The sequence below is a fragment of the Sus scrofa genome, chromosome 5 (assembly GCF_000003025.6).
Source record: "Sus scrofa isolate TJ Tabasco breed Duroc chromosome 5, Sscrofa11.1, whole genome shotgun sequence".
In the NCBI taxonomy this organism is placed as follows: domain Eukaryota; kingdom Metazoa; phylum Chordata; class Mammalia; order Artiodactyla; family Suidae; genus Sus; species Sus scrofa.
The window spans coordinates 23,932,276-23,952,131 of NC_010447.5; positions in this window are offsets into that span (position 1 = coordinate 23,932,276).

The window sequence follows — 19,856 nt, forward strand, 5'->3', positions numbered from 1 at the left end:
GTCTTCTAGGAATTGCTTTTTGTACTTGATACTATAAGATTACTCCATATTGCTACACATAGGTCCAGTTAAATAGTTTTTTCCCACTCGTGCATTCATGTGTGTGTGCCTGGGTGTGTTATGTTGTATGTGTGTGTAATATAATGCAAATTACCTATCCGTTCTTCTGATTTAGTCATTTGAATTGTTTCTAATTTTTTTTGCTATTACAACTACACTGCTGTTGTTGAGCAAACACAGGTGACTAACCTGAGAACAAATCCAATGGACCTTCCTAAACAACATTGAGGAAACTTGCAATGACAGGAGCAGTTGTAATCTACGGACCCACAAAGCTATCACTTGGTGTTGCCACCACCTATGATCATTAATATGAAGCACATGGGAGCTTCTTATAATATGTAGCTCCTATATTAAGGAGGTAAGGACAGCAAACACTTGGCTACCCCCAAAAAGAAAAATAAGGGATATGGCACTTTATTTCCCAGTCTTCACTATAAAAGTTAGTTATTCCAAATGAATAATAAATTCCATATTCCTTTGACTTTGGAGATCTCTTATTTCCATACAAAGGCTGAAGAATGCTATTAATCAGTAGCTCTTACACTTTGCTGCATATTAGAATCACTTGGGGGAGATTTAAAATATTCTGATGCCCAAGCCATTCTATAAACCAATTAAATCAGCATATCTGGGGGTGGAACCAGGCGTCATTATTATTTTTACACTCCCTGTGGATTCTAACCCATGACCAAGATTGAGAACCCTTGCTCTAAGCCCTGTGGTCTAACCTGTGTGTTTCTCCCTTGTGCTTAAACTGAGTGTATGTGAGCTGACTATTTTGAACCTGGGAGAAAGAAAAAGCTTTCAGAAAGTAATAGCTAACAAATATAAAAAAAGAAGCCTGAAGTAAACAGTTTACATCCACAAACATTTAAAAAACAGGAATCCACTAAACAAAATAGTTTACCCAATACCAAAACAACCCCAAAACACCTTGATGTCCCAGAGTTAGGAGCAATTGCTTCTACTTGAAACTTTTTTGTGCTTCTCCTTCTTTTTGTTTCTCTCTTCCCCCTTTCTCTTTCTCTTCAAAGTACAGTTGAAGTTTTCTTTCTCACCTCACCCACTTCAACTTTGGTTGGCAAACTCCGGAAAGAATTAGAAAAGGAATGACATCTCAAATTAGGATTTTGCATAGAAGTCTATTTTCTTATCTTCTCAGTTGCTTTTCTTTTCTTTTTTTTTTTTCAATTTTTATATTTTTTATTTCTAAAATATCTTATTCTCTCTCAAATCTGCATATTTCTTTTTTTTATTAATTTATTTTTTTCCCACTGTACAGCAAGGGGGTCAAGTTATCCTTACATGTATGCATGTTTTCCCCCACCCTTTGTTTTGTTGCAATATGAGTTTCTAGACATAGTTCTCAATGCTGCTCAGTTGCTTTTCTGTTGGTCTTCCTTGTCCTTGTCACAAAATGTCACTAACTTTCACTGCATCAAGAATTCTATATGGAAGGAAGGCAGGACATTTGCCTTTCCTTCAAGAATGTTTCAATTATAGCATTTTATTTTTCATTGTTTATTTATTAAGCATTTGTTGAACACGTGCTATGTGCTGTGTCCTGAGCTAGGTAATGAGATGGGAAAGGAACAAGGCATAGTCTTTACTCTGTTGGGAAAACAGGTTTCCAAGCAAATAATTTATTTAAAAATTAATTAAATTAAAATTTTGAAATAATAATACACTTGCACATTCTTTTTTTTTTTTTTTGCACTAAGAATTAGATTAAAATGAGCCCAATTTATTTTTTTTATTTATTTTTTTTTATTTTCCCACTGTACAGCAAGGGGGTCAGGTTATCCTTAGATGTATACATTGCAGTTACAGTTTTTTCCCCCACCCTTTCTTCTGTTGCAACATGAGTATCTAGACATAGTTCTCAATGCTATTCAGCAGGATCTCCTTGTAAATCTATTCAAGGTTGTGTCTGATAAGCCCAAGCTCCCGATCCCTCCCACTCCCTCCCCCTCCCATCAGGCAACCACAAGTCTCTTCTCCAAGTCCATGATTTTCTTTTCTGAGGAGATGTTCATTTGTGCTGGATATTAGATTCCAGTTATAAGTGATATCATATGGTATTTGTCTTTGTCTTTCTGGCTCATTTCACTCAGTATGAGATTCTCTAGTTCCATCTTCTTAAATCAGAAAGTATTAAAGTCCCTCCAATAGGTAGGTGGTGTGTTATTGAGTTCTTGTGTGTCCTGCCATATATTTTAGTATATATTCAAATACAAAGATGAATATATATTTATAACCCCCCTTTTTTCACAAATAGTAAATTATTTCACATACTGTTTTATATGTTAATGTTTTCCATTTACAGTATATCTTGGAGATCTTTCTACATGAATACATAAAGATCTTATTTATTATTTTATGTAAGTACATAGTTTTCATTGTATGATATTCCATAATTCATTTTACTAGTCTCGTAGAGACAAAATGCAGTTTTTAAGTCTTTTTCTATAACAAACACAATTTCATCATCTCATTTCATGTATGAAATCTAAGATGAATTTCTAGCCACGGATTGTTTAGTCAATGGACTTGTACTTTTGACAGATATTGACAAATTGTCATGTACTTAACTTATGCCAGTTCCCACACTCACCAACAATATATGGAGGTGCCTATGTTCTCACATCATTGCCAATACAATATGTTCATGTAAATTTGAATTTTTGCAGATTTATTGGATATAAAATGGGGCGGATGGTGTGGTATTAATTTGTATAGCCTTTTAATGAGTGAAATTAAACATCTTTCTGTAACATAAATGTTTTATTAGCGGGGAGGTAAAGGATGTACTTGAACCAAATACTGTAGAGCATCAATGCACCACATATACACCGGCCAGAATGGCCATCATCAAAAAGTATACAAATAAGGAGTTCCTGCCTTGGTGCAGTGGGTTAAGAATCCAACCACAGCAGCTAGGGTCACTATGGAAGAGTGGATTCAGTCCCTGTCCTGCCACAGTTGGTTAAAGGGATCTGGTGTTGCTGTGGCTGTGGGGTTGGTGGCAGCAGTGGCTCAGATTCAGTCCCTGGCTGGGAACTTCCATGTGCTGTAGGTATGGCCATAAAATTTTTTTTTTAAAGTAAAGTATATAAATGATGGATTCTAGAGGGGATGTGAAGAAGATGTAACCCTCTTACACTGTTGGTAAGACTATAAATTGGTGCACCCAATGTGGAAAATGGTGTGGAAGTTTCTTAAAAAACTGAAAACAGAGTTGCTATTTCATCTACCAATCCCACTCCTGGAAAAGATGAAAACTAATTCGATAAGATATAGGCACTGCAATGTTCATAGCAGCAGTCAAGACGTGGACACAACTCAGATACCCATCAACAGATGACTGGATAAAGAATACAGCTATAAAATATGAAATATTACCATTTGCAGCAATGTGAATGGACTTAGAGAATATTAAACTTAGTGAAATAAGTCAGATGGGGAAAGACAAATAGTATATGATACCCCTTATGTGTGGAGCCTAAAAAATAATACAAATGGATCTATATTTTAAACAGAAACAGATTCATAACCATAGAAAAGAAAATTTGGGTTACCAAAGGGAAAAGGGAGGGGCAGAGACAAATAAGGAATATGACATTAGCATATGCACACTATTATATATAAAATAGATAAGCCACAAGGATTTATGTATAGCATAGGGAATTATACCCAATATCTTTTAATAACCCATAGCAGAATATAACATGCCAAAAAAACCCTGAATCACTATGCTATACACTATGTGAAACTAACACAATATTGTAAATAAACTGTATTTCAATTAAAAAAATTTAAACTTATATTTATATAAAATATAAATACAATAGAAAAAGTAGGAAGGGAGCAATTTATCTATTCCTTCCCTGAGGGGAAAAAAGCTCAATTTAAGCACGATCCGATCCTTAGCAATTTGCATTGGATTCTTTCTTAAAATGCCTTTTACCTGAGTCATGGTAAAAGCATGAAAAAAACATGATTTCCCATTTTTTCTTTTTTCTGTTCCATCTATTCTACTTGATTTTTTTTTTTTCTTCTTTTTACAGCTGCACCTGGGACACATGGAAGTTCCCAGGCTAAGGGTCGAATTGGACGTGCTGCTGCCTACACCACAGCCACAGCAACACGGGATCTGAGCCACATCTGTGGCCTGTGCCGCAGCTTATGCAAATGCTGGATCCTTAACCCACTAAGCGAGGCCACGTATCGAACCTGAATCCTCACAAGCACTATGTCATGTTCTTAACGTGCTGAGCCATAGCAGGAACTCCAACTACTTGATTTTTTAGAATGTACCACAGCTTCAGCTTCTGAATTGCTACAAATATTTTCGCTAAGTTTGATTTTCATTCAGCTTATTGAGTTCCTGTCTGTCCCCCATGCAGATATTTTGGTGACATGTTTGCTATTGCCTTTTTTCATATGATTTTTTTAAGTTCTAATACAATATTACAGGTTTTATTCTTGTAAATATAGCTGCAAAAATTTCTAACGTGTAGCATTTTTGAGTTTACCACAGGCCTTAGATTATATTACCTTACTTAAGGCACTCAACAGCTCTGTAATTTACTCTTGAGAAACTGTATCCATTGTAACACAGAGAAATTAAGTTACTGCTGTCAGTCTCACAGCTAGCCTAACCCCCAGCATTGTGGAATCCATATCCAAGAATTCAAACTCCAAGTCCAGTACTTCTACTAGACTTGAAATAGTTGGCTGTGAAAAAAATATCTTTGGTCTTCCTTAGCCTCTGTCTGTGTCTGTCTCCTCCATCCACAGAGAGGTCATTAGCAGCCTGGAGAGCAAAAGCAGTACCTGCTCCCATCCACCTGACTTCCCTCCCCAGACCTCACTTGCATTGACTTTTTTCTGGATCTCTCTGTCAGCACACACAATCCAGTCAGCGTGACTTGAGACTTACTTCATAGGCAAGTTGGTACACAATTGATTAGGAATTTCTTCCAGCCTCCTCCTGACCTGGTCTTTTTCTAAAGTTTGTCACTACAATCAGGAGGACGGCATCACCTCCCTTGTCAACTGGGATATTTGTTCTTTGGTCTAAAATAAATTAACACAGTCCTGAAAGAAACCTTTTATCCCTTTGGTATCTCTCATCACCATCCTTTGAAGTGTTTTTGAAGGGAACAGTTGAATCAGAACCTTTCATGCAATTGTCAGTCTAATTCCTTGGAGGTCCAGACCTGAGCAGCACATGCGGAAGAGCCCGCACGAACTATTCTCTGCTTCAGAGTCTTTCATCTGCAGCACAGAAAGCTGTGTGTGGGTTCCTTCTTTGTACAAGGGCACTCTATTTTATTTCCATCTGAGCCTCCACAGCATCAACTGATAATTTCTTAAAGGGTTTTGATTCAATTGTATGAAGAGGTGTTAAACTACACGGGGTGCATGGGATGCGGCTTGTTCCCATTATTATTATTATTATTATTATTATTATTATCATCATCATCAGCTTTGTAATTGTTCCTATCTGATAATATTGGTGATATGCAATGAGCTTTCTTGACCACATTTCTTTGGACATTTAAGAAAGAAATCCTTATAGGCTGGCAGCTGCAGCTCCGATTCAACCCCTAGACTGGGAACTTCCATATGCCAGAATGATTTTGGGGAAAGCTTACACACAAAGCACAATGAAGAAGATTAAGCTGGAAATTGCTATTAAATTCAATGCCTCTCAAATAATTAATGCTTTTTCATTTAATTACACATTCCATTCTTACCATGTTAACCTTCATTTTCTCTGTTTTTTACCTTTTCCTCCACAATATTTTTTTACATTTTTTTTTTCTTTTTAGGGCCGCACCCACGGCATATGGAGATTCCTAGGCTAGGGGTCTAATCGCAGCTGTAGCCACCGGCCTACACCACAGCCACAGCAATGCAGGATCCAAGCCTTGTCTGCGACCTACACCACAGCTCAGGGCAACACCAGATCCTTAACCCACTGAGTGAGGCCAGGGATCGAACCCATGACCTCATGGTTCCTAACGGAATTGTTAACCATTGAGCCATGACGGGAACTCCCATTTTTTTACTTTTTTTCCCCACCTCTATCTCCTCTCACTGATGTATCTCCAGACTTGAGTAAACACTCAATAAATGTTCGTCAAGTTAATAATTCAATGGATCTGAAGCCAAGGTGGCTTTAGCTAGTTCTGACTCTTCTTCTACCTCTCTGAAGTGAGTATCTTCTTGTTTAATATTTTTTATCTTCTGCTCTTTCTATTTTCCTCTTTTTAACATTTAAAATTACTTGTGTCTCTTTTATTTTGACCCAAGAAAGGTAGGAAGAGCTTTTGTTAATTGAATGCCCCCCCCCCAACTATCATTCTGTCATTATCCTCCTTTTATCTATCAGACTCACTGCCTTTTTTTTCCCCCACATCTGAATTTTACAATTCATTGCTGTCTTATTTCTGCCCATTCAAGTGCCCCAGTGAACCCAACAGACCACTTTCAGACTTACTGAACTTGTTTCTTTAGTAGCATTCAACCTTGTTTGTCACCCACTTTTTCTTGAAACACTTCTTTATGTTGGCTTCATGACCCAGTGTTTTCCTACTGGCTTTCCCTTCTTGTCTATTTCCTTTAAAAGCTTTGCTCCCTTGTTTGTTGGACATTGGTGCCCTCAAATATTGGTGTCCCTCACAGGCACTCTCCCTACTTTCTCCAAGTAGCTTCTCTTATTGTCTTGGTTCTGTGGTCTCTCTCCCAGAGAGCTCCCCAGAGCTACTTATAGAAGTGAATACAAATGGTGCCTAATATCTTCACCCAGATGCCTTTCAGCACTTCACTCTCAAAATGCTCAAAATGTAGGTCATCTCTTCCAGAATTTGGTTTCTCTTCCAAATTTCCCAGTTTCAATGAATGACACTCTTTTCCTTCCAGTTGCCTGATGCAAACCAGAAATATAGGTATCATCCATAACCTCTCCCTTGTCCTTACCTCTCTGTAAAATCACAAGATTCTTTAAACATTGAAAATATTTCTTCTTTCATTCCCCACTAGCTCCACCCTAGTACAAGCCACCGTCACCCTTCTCCTTTGTTACAAAGACTTTCTCCCAAATGTCCTGTCTAACCTTCACTCTCATAGGCCTTCAATCCATTTCCATACACAGCCAGATTGATCTTTCCATAATGCAAATTCCATCAATCACCCTCTACTTGAAGTTCCTTGGTTTCCCCTTTCCCTAAGTTGAAACACCTTAGTATGTCAGATATGACCTTACAAAAGTCCCACATATGTTTGCTACACATCGTGCCCTCTACGCCTCTGAGTGCTCACCTGCAGTCCTCTTAGGTGCTACTCTATAAAGTCTCTCCTGACTCCCAGAGGCTGAATTAAGGGTCCTTACTGTGATATCCCATAGCACACTAATATCACATTTGCAGTGCACTGAAGTTAGTTTTTTGTTCATAGATCCTCTGAAGTATAAGTTCCTTGGGGCAGAGGTTGATCCTTCATATCGTTATGTCCCCAGGATGTTTCCTGGAATACAGTAGATACTCATTTAATATTTGTAAGATGAAATGACAAGTCTGTTCAAATTATTGGAAATAGGTCTGGCTATTCAATAGACGTCCATATATAACAATGTATATAAAATGTTCAAGGTAGTCCACCAGTAAATATGATTTCTTTTCCCTGTCTTATTTGGTTCCTAGGAAATCTTTCCTTAGAGCTGTGGAGTAGGTTAAGTTAGCCTTACAGTGATTTCAATTTTATACTAAAACCTATTGCTATTTAGTGCCAACAGAAGTATAGAACTTTATGGCTGCAATTGTCTTATCTATAGTTCAATGCCCCATGAAAGCACTGGAATCATATTTCTGGAATAAATTGAAGTCTATTGAGAATGAACAGCATGTACTAGTCGTAGGGTAACTGTTCCATAGAGTGACAGTTGGATTGGTTCTCGAATTTCTCAGCTGGAAATTCAGTCAATTATCAGATGATTTCACAAAAGAAAATAATAAGGATTGTTATTAGCAATGATAAAAATATCTCATGGATGGATGCATCTACACTATTTACTACACACATGACTGCACATGTAGATTCAAATTAATTAGTATTTACTGAGAACCAGAGACCCAGTGTCAGATAATATAGTATATAAACCATAGCAAAGCATGTGGAAAAATGCTGTTCTAAATAATACTTTTATTCTTTTTTCTTTAACATTTTAAAATTGGTGGTAAAAATGATGCATATCTCATAAAATAGGATAACATTTATATAAGCCTTTTTTTAAATTTCATTTGATTCTCACAACAACCGTAAAAGGATTGAGCAGATATTTCCATTTTTCACTTTAGATATGAGGAAACAGTCAAAGTCTATTTATTCATCTGTTTATGCATCACCTAGTGAACATGTCCTCTGTCCTAGGTATCCTGACAGACCCTGAGAGGTGTGAAAACAAAAAAAGATCATCACCTGCTCGCTTCCATTCTTAAGATAACTTACCTTTCTCTCATTCTCCTGTGTCCCCATTCTCCAGCTATCTAGTTTATGTTATAGAGATCTGTGTGAACAGGGGTGGGGAGAGAGGGAAGTAGGGGGAGAGAAGGGGGGAGGAGCAGGAATGAGGATAAAAATGCATAGCTCTTGGGAAACATGAGTCTCCCAAGGTCACTCACCGATTTTCCTCTTCAGTCCTCACCTGACTATGTCCAGCTAAATCTTCTTCCTTTCTTGTCCTTAAGTGCCACACATTCTGAATAGCCATACAAACCATCCTTCCAATATGCTCTCCAGTCTGTTTATGATTAATAGATACCAAACTTCTTTTCTTACCTCTTTCAACGTGCCTTCTTGAATACATTTCAGAGGCTAGAAAAAAACAAATTCTAAATTTCTAGACTCTTACAGCTACACCTCTGCAAAATTTGGAAGCTGTTAGTGACGGGGCTGCTTTCACCCTTCTATTTCTGCTGGCAGTGTTGAGAAGCAGGGTGGTGGTCTTGGGAGTGGACGACACACTCTGAGCTCCTGTCCAGTCCCTGGCTTCATGGGTGGCAGGAAGCAGCTGAGATATTAGTGGGGGTGTTTCTGATCCTTGAAACAGAGGCTTATAATTCTTTCACTCAATGGTTCCATGGTCAGTCTTCTCGTTAGAACTTCTCTAACATGTCTAATGATTTTAGAGGCATTTAACTCCTGTATTGAATCCCTTTCTGTGTAAAATAGCTATAGAGGTTTCTATTTTCTCTACAAAACCATAAAAAATACACAAACTTCTACATTAATTTTATGAAAAATTTCTGTTTTTCCAACGAAATTTGCCCCAACTGAGCCAGGGAAGATAATCAAGAAAATATCATTTCAAGAAACAGAGAAAGTCCTTAAAGAGCATGGTACTCACAGCTTCTAATAATGAGGCCCGGGTTTGAATCCAGATCTTCTGACTCTGCATCCCAGAGTCTTTTACTTAGGTCACATTCTCTTTTTTCAAAGTAGTTAGAATATTACTTCAGTACCTGGCAAAAAGCAGAAAATCGGCATATGGTTTTCCAATTGAGTTGAATTTTCAGCACCTTGTGGGATATACTTTAAACATAAATGTGAGAATCAGTATGTAACATACGCTTTGTTTTTTTGGAAACAAGTGAAGAATATTAGTATTTAGAAAAGCAGAGTGGAAGGTAAGAAAAGAGTAGAAATGTAAAATTTTAAGTATCAGAGAGTAGTGAAAATTTATCCCATTAGAGTAAAAAAAGTTTTTATTGTGAAATAAAACAATTCAGTTCTCGAAGATTTAAAATTCATGGACATGTCATTCATGAAAATTACTTCTGACTCTTTGTATTTAAATTCCTTCACAGCAGATTTGACTGAATTGCGCAGCAAAACTTCCTTTTTTTCAGAGCAATATAGCTTAACAGCTAACATGGGCTTAGTAGATGTTGCTTAAAGGCACTGGAATGACCAATGACCTGATACAATTATGTAGATTACTTTAGGTACACATTAAACTATATTTGGTTGCTATTTTATGCAGTCTGAGAGCCCTAAATACAAGATCGATAAATTTTATATAACACTTATATGTAATATATTATGGATAACTTAAGTTACTATCAAAATTAGTGAGTGACATGACATAGGTATGAACAAATAGCTGGTTGAAGAAATGACAGACTCTACCTGCAAGAGATAAGCAAAGCATTTGTTCCAGGTTTCAGAATTCATCAGGAGTGTGCCAGACCTGGGGAGTGGGAGAACAGTATTCTAGTTAAATATAACAGACCAGCACTGAATAACAGAAAGTCAGTGTCACAAGGAAAGTATCACACCCAAGGAGAAGGTTATATTCCTGGAGCTATAATGTAAGCTACAAGGTGTAGAACAGACTGAGGCCAAGGCACAAGGGTGTGGAGGGTATGCTTTTATCCTCTGGGCGTGGATGGTCACAGAGACATTAATAAGGGGAGTGTCATATGCAGATTTATGGCCAGAGGCAAATCCGGTGGCAGTACTAGAGATAGACAGGGAGTTTAAAAAGGAGGTCTGTGCAAAGAGACTGCTTTGTCTTTACTGATAGTGACAGCAATAGATCTGGGAAGGGAGAGACTGAACCTGAGAGAAATTTTGAAATAGATTTGCTCAGCTCTTATGAATAGTTAGGGGGTGGGTGGGTGTTGTGTGTGTGTCTGAAAGATAATCTGTCCCAGGTTTCGGGCTTGGAAGAATGAGCAGATGGTGACACCAGGGATCTCAGAAGGAACCCAGAGGAGGATCTTAGTTTCTGGAAACAATGACGGATTCATTTTTAATAATTGGATTCGAGGTGACTGTAGAAGGTTAAGTTGGGTTTGTTCAGTAAGAAATTACATATAAACTTGAAGCTTGGTTTACAGATTATGGCTGAAGCTAGGTATTTGTTTTTCATCAACAGAAAGATACTGAACAAGTTCATGAACTTACCAGATGAAAGTGATTTCATCCAGGCTGCAAGGGTGTTTCGTTATAGAGCTACACATTGGTTGAGATCATAAAGGCTATTATACTTCTGCACCTTTCTTTTCCATCCTATTGAATCACTAGAGGAAAGAAACTGGAAAAACCTTTATTTCAATTAACAGAATTGTTTATGTCCTTCCATTTATAAGATGTGTGTGTGTGTGTGTGTGCACATTCACTTCTTTTCTGCTATTATATTGATTTTAATATTATTGACATCAAGAGGAAAACACACCTTAGAATATTTAAATCCATCAAATATTGTTGGTTACTCCTTACAGAGGTGAATATTATTTGAATTCATTGTTTTATTAGTTTCATAATAAAGCATGTGCCATAAAACCTTTAAACTCTATAGCTTTGTGATATTTGCCATCACTTAATAGATTTACGTTTGCAACGTTAGCTGGGAAAAGTGTTTTTTCTTTCCTAGGTATTGTATAACCGCACTTTGAATACCCAGGTAGGATGATTTTCAGTGAGTTAGTGTTATGCCTGCCTTTGACAATGGGTAGACCGTTATCAACAATCTAGCCAGATGTAACCAAAAGAATATATCAAACTCTCTGTAGGCTGAGATGCTGGATTGACAATGGGAATAACATGGAAGTCAGCATTTGAACAGTGTGATCAGCGCCAGCTACATTCCTTACCAGAAAGATGACAACCAGGCTTATGTTCCCTCCTCCATTCCCAAGCCCTGGCGAGAAATATGTGTATCCTTTGAGAAACTCAAGTATCCCACAGAAAAATAGTACAGATTCTTAAATCTAGCATTCTCAGATACAAGTTCAGTTGATCACCTCATCAGCCTAGAGTGAAACCTGTCCGTGAAGAAGCTATGTTCATGGAGACATATTTCTTAGTTAGCTTTTCAGTGTCATCATTAAAAATGAATGGACAGCCAAAGATCACCTGATAGTTGAGTAAAGACTGATATTTAAAAAAGATAAAACAAATTAAAATGAACTCAGAAAAGGGATTTTAAAATGTAGAGAACATAAATTTTTTTTCCAAAGAAACTAAAATCAATACATTCAGAGAAATGGGAGAAGTTATTGTAATAATTACATAGCAAAGTATTATAACTCTACAGACCACTAGTCATAAAGGTCTGAAATCTTTTTTTTTTTCAAAGGAAATAAACATCACATATAAAGGATCAAGAATAAAAACAACATCAGACTTCTCACAAATTGGAAGTTACAAAACAATGGACACAGCCACAATTACGAGTGAAAATTATTGTCAACCTAGAATTCTGTCTCTAACCAAAATATCAACCTAATGTCAAGATAGGATAAAGATATTTTCAGATAAACACCATCTCAAAAGAATTGTCTCTTATGTACTTTTCTTAGAAATCTCCTTAAGAATGTGCTCTACCAAAATAAGGGAGAAAGAAGAAACAAAGAAGGTGCAGTATATAGGATACAAGAGAAGAGAAAGGCAAAGGGAATTCTCAGGATGAAAACTGTTAGACCTAGAGAGCAAGTAGTAAAGATTAGAACAAAAGAAGAGGGTTCTAGTATGGCTTCTTCCAGGACAAAAAAAAAGATGCAATAGATTATCTAATAGGTTTGGCTGTGCATAAATATTGTGTTCAGAGACATTTGCAATGTTATTGTATAATGTAGAAAAACTTAGTTGTAAGTTTGAAGAAAACTAAGAAAATGAAAAGAGCTGTTGAATCAACAGCTATTACTATTTTTTTCTTTGGAGATTTTATGTGTATTGCTGTTCGTATTTAGTAGACAGATTTTTTTTTAATGAACATCTCTAACCTTTTTCCAGTAAGAAGGCTCACCTAGCCATTGTTCTCCATAGCTCTGGTAGCCCTCTTCACTCTCAAGAGTGTCCTGGCTTAGACAATGAATTTGAGAGTCACTGTTTAAACAGATTCCACTATTTGTGTGTGTGTATGTGTGTGCTGCTTAAACCTGTTCCAAATGGCTACATCCCCTTAGACATTTTGGAATAGAATTGGAAAGAAGGTCTTAAGCATTAGTTATTGGAGAGGCTCACAGGTTATTGGAAAGAAGACAGCTCCTTTGTACATTTAAGTCAGTATGTCAACTCAAAGTGATTATTTTAGAGGTGGAGGGAGTGGGTAGAGATTTCTATGAGCAAAGGTCATGTTTCATATTTGACCTTCCTAGGCTAGCAGAAAAATAAAATTGTGTAAACTTTATTTTTAATATCTTTCTTGATTACTTCCTCATGAGAGTCCTTTTCCAGAGTTAGCAGAAATCCTTGGAAATCAAGTTATTACTTCGCATCACTTCATTCTCAATTGATTCATGAAGCCCAGAATTACAATAAACATTCATCTGCATAAAGATGACTATTCATTCAATATCATAGCAACTCCTAACTCCTTTCAAAGTTTGTATGAGATTCCTTTTTTCTCTTCCTGAGCTATTTGAACAGACAGGACAGTTGCTTTTATTCCCTTCAAAGATATTAAATGATCACACCAAATCAGAATATATTTGAAAGGTCTTCTGAAAATTGAGAAGTTGCAAAGAAATATGTTACTGTTTTATTATGTCTTCTCAAACACATATAGCAGTGGTCATGTACTTTACATGACCTACACAAAAGTTTCACAAAGATGTCAGGTCAATTTCTATACTGGGAATTTTGACAAATATTAGATTATCTTTTAATCATTGCCTACTACTAATTTTGTATTACTCATATCACTTCTGTTTGCCATATTTTGAAAAAAATCTGTAGAAAAAGACCATTGTCCAAAATGGGAAAAGAAAATATGTTAGTCATAAATTAATGAGTTAAATCTGTGGAAATTTGGCAAATAGCAGGATTTTTAGCAGACTATGATTTTAAGAAAAGCTTTATGATCACTAATAAAGAATGATAGTAAATGGAAGGATTGTTTTTAGTTGATTGTCTCTCTCTCTTGTTACTAGGTACATTTCATGATTTTACATATGTGGTTGCTGTTTACCAGTCACTGAAGAAGTTGACCTATAATTGTCTTTCAAACCAAAAGTGAATTTTATTTTTGTAAATTTTATTGTGTTGGCAATCTGATTTGTATTTTTAAAGTTCAAAAAAATGTTCTTGTTTTATTTGAAAGGCATTTATAGAAATTCTCTGCTTCTCTGAAAATGTAGCTCTGTTCCTGTCACTTGGCTTAATGCTCCACACATGTTTTCTCACTTAAACTTTGCCTCATTTGGCTGTGGTTTTTTTAATGTAGCCTTTGAAACCATCTCTAATGGAAAAATGCAGCTGTGAGCAAGATTTCCTAAAATGTACATGGAATTAATTTTCCAGGCATTTCATGCAAGAGCCCTGATGTCTCTAAAGGAGAGATTTTGCCAAAAGGGGTATTACTGTAACCAAAAGAAAGAGGGAAAGAGCCAGAAAAGAGGTTAAAGGAAGCAAGCAAAGCCCTGACACCCAAAGGAGAGAAGAAAAAGCAAGCAGAGAAAAAGAAGAGAAATAGAAAAGAATGTGAATGATGAAAGGAAACACAAGCACAGGCTTTGGGAGACAAGAAGAAAAAGGAAGAAGAGTGAAAGTTGGAGAGATGGGGAATCTCATCCAGAGAAGGAAAATATTATCTAGTACTTTCTTTTATTAAAGCATTTGCTTAAACTGATCAATATATCAACTCTGTCACTATATATATATTTATTTATTACATATATATATTATACATATACATATCTTTATTACATCAGATCAGTAAATTTTACAGTCTCAAATGAAATAAACTAATTTCAGCTAAAAGGGCACAATATTTAAAAATAACACTATTTTAAGTATCGTCGAGAATTCTTCTTCATAAACAACCTCTTCCAGCCACATGTTGTGTTTTTATTGACAATCGAAGGTTAAAACCTAAAATTACAGTGTTTAAATTTACTAATGCACAGCCGATGAGCTTTTCATGCCCAAGGGATTGTGAGAATATAGAATCGTGTGGCTGTCTTCAGAGTATAAACATATAAACTTTATTTTGTCAATTCTTTATATCTCAGTTTTTTACTTCTTATTTGCTCTAAGCTCTCAAGATAGATGACAAAAATCCAAAAATCACAGAAATAAAATGTATTTTTAATATGCATGTGAGGGTTCAGTGATGTATTTTCCAGGATTGCTCCCAAGGAGAACATAAACTTCAAATGCATTTGTAACACATTTTCCATCATATAAAATATTTACCATATTAATATAATACAAATAAATTAATAATTTGTAGCCATGTGGGACTATAGGGTTCATTTTTACAAGTTTATAATCATTTTACATATATTCTGCTGACATAGATGGCTTTACAAATGACCAAATTAGCACAATTTCTTGGGTGCAGTGTAAGTTAAGAAATTATGTGAGTGAGTACTGCATAATAGCACCATGAAGAATCATTTCAATATTGAAGGACTTTTCATATGGAGCATAGAAAAAAGAGAATAGTGTGACATGACCTGTTTAATGTTAGACAAACACAAAATAGTGGGTTTCCCAAATACTCTAATCATTAAAAGGAAGCATCGTAAAAGCCTGAAGAAAAAAAGAAGAAAAAAAACTTTAAAATTTAACTAAAATATGGAGTTATAGTAATATCAAATGTAAAACTGTGATTCTATTATGTATGCATAGCAATTAAAATATATCTTTAATAATTAATTAAATTACCATACAATGTAATAATCTGTCACTCTATACAGTTTGAAAAAAATTAGAGATTCTGAAGTTAATTTGATTATTTCCTATAAAATATTCAGCTGAAAACATAAGACTTTCTCTTCTTTCTCCTTGTCTGTTACCATATCTTTCTAAAACTTGACTGTGCAGTTATTTCTCTAGAGGGATGTTTGTGTGTGTTGTTGTTGCTGGTTGTTTGTTTGAATAGTGTCTTGTTTGGGTGTTTGGTTAGAAAACTTTAGTTTTTCTATAGCAAAGTGCTATATATATATATAACCCTACCAAAATGTGTGAAACATGGGTATGACCAAACCTCATGACAAATAGTATCTGATATTACAGAGAGAATTTGTACTATAACCTTAGAAAACATTAAGGCACTAAACACTATGTAGAGTCCTTTTTAATTTTTATTTTTACTTGGCAGAGAGAGTCAGAATAAGGGCAGTCCACTTGAGGCCACTGTTGTGTTTCTTTTTTCCAGTTTTATTGAGTTATAATTGACATACACACTGTATTAGTTTAAAGTGGCCACTGTTGTTTATGGCCCTTGAAATCACAGAACTGACTTGCCAGACATTTTGGATACCTTGAGACATTGTGAGAAAACAGAAGAAACTCTTGATTGAATGGCAGAACACAGGGCTTTTATTCTACTTTTGCCATGTTAGTTAGTTAGTTCTTTTAGGAAGGGTGAGACTAGGAGGATTTTTTTCCCCTAAAAAAATAATGCATGGGGGTTCTCTTGTGCTGCAGCAGGTTAAGGATCCAGCATTGTCACTGCAGCGGATTGGGCTGCTGCTGTGGTGCGGGTTTGATCCCTGGCCCAGGAACTTTCACATGCCATGGCCATGGCCAAAAAAATAGTGCACGTATTAAGAAAAAGAAAACAGAAAGAGAACTGCTCTTATTAGAACCATATTTAGTTTTCACTAGCCAGTGGCAAGATTGATGATAACAAAATGCACCTTTTTTTTGGGGGGGGGGTCCTAATTTTTGTTTTTTTAAATGCACCTTTTAATTGCAAAAAGAAAATATCTAATAGTAAAACAATATTTGAATTCCTGCAACAGTGGACTCCCCTCTGAGCGCCCTCTGAATTTCTTTGCTTAGTACTTGCCACATGTCATGGTAGCAACTTCATTCATTAACTCCTTTATTCATTAATTCATTTTCTCATTTAACTTAAAGTCCTTACAATGGCCTGCTAGATTGCACAGGGTCTGTCCCTCCCTTACCTCTCTGACCTCTTCCTCTGCTCACTCTGGTCCCAGCCCACAAGGGTACTTGCTGTTACTCTCATGTGCCAGCTGCACTTCTGACTCACTCCCTTTGCACTAGCTCTTCTCTCTTCACTGGATTCTCTCTGTCAAATACTTATGAGGCTCGCTTTCTCACCTCTTTTGAGTCCTTGCTCAAGTGTCACCTTCTCAAGGTGCATATCTTGCACTTTAGTGAATACAGCTGATTGCTTTCTCGTATTGTGTTCATTGTTTATTCCTTTCCCTCCCTTTTCCCATGTATAAACTGCATGAAAATGGCAGTTTTTGTCTAGAGCAATGTCTGGCTCATGGAAGGTGCTCAGATATTTGTGGAATGCTTGAAGTTCACAAATAGGTATTAAGTATCTACTCTGTTTCAGAATTTGCCTTTAGCACTGGGTACAAATTGAAGAACAAGACACAATCCCTAATCCACAGAAGTTTATGTGGTATAATTCCCAGGACACTCAGCACAAATTCTGATAAAGAACATGTTGGGTGGAGCCTAGACATTTGCAACTCTGGCCAGATGCACCAGTGGTTTCAGACAAACCCTGTTCTCACTGTGTTCTCCTGGCAGGCTATGAAGTCATCTTGTCATTGGCTCTGCTATACTTCATATAATGCCTGAAACATTGTGAGTGTTGAATAACTCTCCTTCAGCGATGAAAGGAACATTGTGATAAATAAGATGTACTTTTCTGCCTTCCAGAAACTCATAACATAGATGAAGCTCCTACCGGCAATTGCTTATTTTTTCCCAAGAGCACTTCTAATTCAATGAGAAATGCATGCGCTACATGCAGAACAGCAAAATGATAGAGGTGAGTGATTAAGGAAATTCAGAGGAGGGAACGCACCTCAGAAACATTCCACTAAGATTCCCACTGCTCTGATCTTGAAAAGCATATTTTAAAATTGATAACAATATTCTCTTTAGATATTATTCAAGAAGTCATTAAATTTGGTGCTTAGTACATGTGGAAATGATGACTCTTTGGATAGCATTTATGAGGGGACTGGGGCAGGGCTGGTGATTCTGCAGATACAAGTTGTCAGTAGAGAGGCTATTATTACCCAGTTCACAGATATGCATATATTCATTACCAGAGTCACATCTCTCCAAGAAAAATGCATGGATGAGACTCATCTTGATTGACTGACAACAAATGTTTGAATTGCCACCAAATGAGAACCGAAATTTCCCTTCTGGTCGTTTGATAGCTGGGCCAGGAATTTGGTTAATTGTCTCCAAAGATTCAGAAAAGGAGAGATTTCACGCACCATAGTAAAAGTTACTATAACACAACTTGCTGTAGCTAGAATTCAGAAGAAAGTTTGTGTTTATTTTATTATTGAGAGTAATGGAAAACCTTTATTACATAGGACAGATTCATTATAATATGGTTGGTGAACATAATATGCTACTCAAAGATCAACATCCCACAAGAGTAGTCTTATAAGTTAGTCTCTGACATATAACTATTGTCAGACAAAAAAGTTAAAATAGATAAACCTTATTTTCAGTGGACCCAGGTCTCCTCTTTTTATATATCCCCTCCCTCTATCCACTCTTTTACTTCTTCAGACATCCTTTTTTTTTTTTCCTTGAAAGAGGCCTAAATCAATAATTTATGCCTCCATGTAAATTTGTCAATGGGATTTTTATCCCAAACATAACTTAATATATGTGTATTGCCTTGTGGGTGTATCTCTAATTGTGGATTCAGAGGATTTCCACCAAGTTAAGTGAATTTCAATATCAGGGACTGGAAACAATGCAGGTTTTATAAAATATGGAGGAGTTGATTATATTTCAGGCCCTATGCTAGACATTTGGTATTTGGTATTCAATTTCATCATCATGAGAAATCCTATGAGGTAGGTAATATTATGCCCGTTTTATAGATCAGAAAACCAAGCCTTAACAAAGTTAATTTACTTGCCAAAGTTCGTAGGATTCAACCCAAGTCTTTCTGACTTCAGAAACTCACAAGCTCCTTCACTTTGCCTTCCCAAATCCTACACAGCCACAGAGACATAGAGATGTGGGTGGCATATACTGATGGGAACTGGGAAGGAAAGAAAGAATTAAAGAGGAAGGGGAAAATAGAGAAGTACATTACTTGACTCTACATCATTAACTAAAATTATGAGGCCAAGTTACTAAATCATTTGGAAATACTATTCAGCAATACAAAGGAATATGTTACTGACTTAACATGAATCTCAAATGAATTATGCTTTGTGAAAGAAGCCAGATCCTAAAGGCTACATACGGAACAATAGCATATATATTTCACTCTTTGTAGAAGGTAGAATGGTGATTTCTAGGAGTTCAAAGTGGGAAAAGGAACAGTATATAATCGGTAGCATGAGGGTTCTTTTGGCTTGATGGGTCAAAACTCATTGAAATATACACCCAAAAGTGTGAATTTTTTTTTATATAAGTTAAAAAGTAAATACCTTTTTTTTTTTAGAAAAGCAGAATCTACCTTTTTTCAATCTTTAAAGTTTTTTTGAAGTATAGTTGATTTACAAGTTTGTGATAATTTCTTCTGTACAACAAAGTGATTCAGTTGTACATATACACGCATCCATTTCATTCAGATTCTTTTCCCACATAGATTATTCCAGAATATTGGGTAGAGTTTCTGTTTTTGGATGATTTTTTTTCCTACTTTCCAGACACTAAAAGTGGGATAAAATATATATTGAAATATTTTATGTTTTAAGAAACAACCTCATGATTTGGCTACAAAATCACACCTGAACTATTTTCATTGGATTTATTTTAAATGTTTAATGAGCACTAGAATCACAAGAAAAACGCTTCCAGCT